The following is a 3403-nucleotide window of genomic DNA, read 5'->3' on the forward strand; positions in this document are numbered from 1 at the left end:
TTTATTACCAATATTTATTATAAAATTATCTTTGTTATGTTTTATACTAAGACTATAAACTAAGCGTTAACCATTGGAGATTATAGAACTATTCTACGAATACAATATATGTAAAAAAATTCTTTTAAAATTATTTTTAAAAAGTTTTTTTTATATGTATATATGTATTAGATAGTAGTTCAACATCTTAACACTCGACCGAAAAGGCGCTTTGTATTTAAAGTCTTAATATAAAATAATTTAAGAAAAATTTTACAGAATTAATTGGCAAATTAAGATGTAAAGATTTCTATAATTTTAACTTGAATTGTAAATTTGCTTTCGCCAATTATTTAATTGCTATTAAAAAAAATAATGTTATTTGTAAGTTGTGACTTTAGGTATATCTATATAAAGATACATATTTAATAAGGAATTCTAAAATTATCCATTATAATTGTTGTAATTTTACATGTAATTTTTTTACAGTGGAAGTGTAAAATGCAATTATCCCATTTATGTTTAAATCTGTCGTGCTAAATAACAACTTTATTAAATCAATTAATTTTAATCCTTTGAGAATTGTAGCTTTCTGATAAAGTAACTTAAAGAAAACTTTGCTTTTTAAAGAGGACAGCGAATTCGATCCTGGTCGATCTCAGAATTCTAAAATTTAAATTTCAAAAAAATAATCTGATTATTGTTTACAATTTGGTTTTAGAAGATTCTTAATATTTCTGAGTTTGAATATAGCCTAAAAATATCGAATTTTTAAAAAGACAATAATCTCCATAAAAAAAGTTCTAATGTCACAATGTTCAAAATCAGAGTTTGAAAGTCAATTTGAAAATCAGTACCTATTTTTTAATACTATAGTACACTTTGGCGAAATTGGAAACTTGATGTTACTTCGGAATTAAAAACTTTCTAAAACCAAATTTTATAATAATCAAATTACTTTTTTCGAAATTCCATTTGTCATACTAAATTCACTATTTTGAATTTTTAAATTTTTACCTTAATTTGAATAAAGCTTTATCAAATTATCCTACAGGCCAAACTTCATAAAATTCAGCAAACAATTTATGAAATAAAAGAGTGACTCCAAAACGGAGTCGTCAGTCCACAAAGAGTTAATTACTTAAAACTATTTTAAAATATACTATAGATAGTGAATCGAAAATTTATTAAGATGTGTACACACGGAAAAAAACGGCTACGGTTGTCACGATCAAAAGTCGCCTATCAATATATTTTTTGGTTATAAGAACTGTACGATTGTGATAACTGTAAGATTGGCATATCTTGACGGTTATAGTTGTAAAGAAGAATACATCTATCTTACGATTATCACAATCAGATGTATCGATGGAATATCATTAACTTAATATCATTATTTCTGGTTGTGACAACCGTAACATTTTCTTCTGCGAAATTTATTTTCTATTTATTAAATAAATAAAATAAGAGATAAATAAGGATTGATACTGTGTGGTATAAATTGATATGCATTCGGAACAGATACGTCGGCCATTCAAGAAGAATGCATGGTAGATCCGGACATTACGAGGCCAAAACCAGTTTCCAATAGAAACGGAATCACTATCAACGGAGTGCGATAGCTCGTAATTTTATTGCCGCGGCTTTATCTTTCTCGATGTCGAGAATCGCATGCAGAAAACTGCCGATCTTTCGTGCACCGCCATTCTCGAGACGTATACAGAAAACACCGACGGATTTATCATTATTTATATAACTACCTGCTAAAAGCGCTATAATTTACGTAAATAATTGATACAGAAAATAGGAGGAAAGATGTGTGGAAAGGCTTACACACCGACGAGATTTTTTTCTCTGAGGATCAACTGTTTTGTATGATTCTGTATATACGTATGTATATACAGAATATGTACAGTATATGTACTGTATGTTATATGATTTCTGTATATATTCTGTATCAATCATTTAAGTTTATTACAGGCTGTATCGTAGGCTGTAAGTAACACGTTGTAGCGTAAGTTTACAATTGTGCAAATAAAGAAATTAATGTTCTGGTTATAAGTTCACACTTTGAGTACGTTCCGAGTTACGCATGAAGAGCATGGTGTATTGTTTTGTCGTTCTTATTACTTGGTTACTACAACAAGGACAAATGATGCATTATACGCTTTATGTATAACTCGGAACACACCCTTTGTCACATTATCCCGCTTAATTTTCCCTTCTAGTTTAGTTTTCTAAAATTACTCTATTTGCTAACGTTAATCTTTAGAAATTGGATGGATCTATAAAATTCTCCAAAGAATCGGGCATATCAATACATAACTTTAGTCTAATCAGTTTTAACTTGTTCATTTTAAGGAAACGGATGCATGCATCTCTATACATTTGTCCGTATATTGTTTTATTAAATCTATGCATACATGTGTATTCAGATATGTACATAATATATACTAATAAAATTATCATACATCCATTACCCTAATAAAAATGTTAATTCATCACTCACCGACCCGATGCGCAACAGTGGAGTTACATCTGCAATATGGATACGATGATTCTATAACAAATAAATTAAAATCAAATTAAAACAGAATAAAGAAATAACTTATATATAATCATTACTTTAAAAAATAATTGCTATATGAACGCATGCAGTTTGCTAAAAAATAATCATATAATTTTGAAAATATAATTTTTGTAAGCATTGAATTTTTTTAAATTTATTTAATTAGATATAAAACAATTATATATTATCTAAAATATTATACACTTTTTCTCAAATAATTATGTATTCTCTAAAGATCTTAGCAAAAATAAATTTGTATAAAATTTTTAAGTATTATTTAAATTACTTAAAAATTTTACAAATTTATTTTTTCTAAGATTTTTTTAGAGAATATATACAAATAAAATTTAAATTAAGTGATAACATAAAACAAAAATAAGAAAGAGCATACAACCACATACGCAAATTATTATTCGCACAAGTCATATTTAAAATATAATTACATGTAAACGTTTCGGTCAAATCGGACCATCGTCAGTAAATTAAGAATTTATTCTTGATATTTATAACTTATATGTTAAAACACTGTCACTGTGATTACACGAAATTTCGTACAGAAGTATACAGTCTTACTATCTTATATAATATTTGTCCATCTCTCTACGCTAATATTCTTCCAATAAATTAGCGTCGCATTATTGTATTATATTGATAGTTGTGAAAACACGGAATCTGGTAATTCCGTATTTTAACATACAAGTTATCAAGAACAAATTCTTAATTTCACTGTAAAAGAGATTACGAAGGCAGGATTAATTTTTGGAATTTTGTACTGCGACATCCTAATGTGCTAAATTATATTTTTTAACATTTGCATTCTCTTGATTATGCTAATGATAGTCACAACTTTACCGA

The sequence above is a fragment of the Trachymyrmex septentrionalis genome, unplaced genomic scaffold, assembly GCF_001594115.1.
Source record: "Trachymyrmex septentrionalis isolate Tsep2-gDNA-1 unplaced genomic scaffold, Tsep1.0 scaffold191, whole genome shotgun sequence".
Taxonomy (NCBI): Eukaryota; Metazoa; Arthropoda; class Insecta; order Hymenoptera; family Formicidae; genus Trachymyrmex; species Trachymyrmex septentrionalis.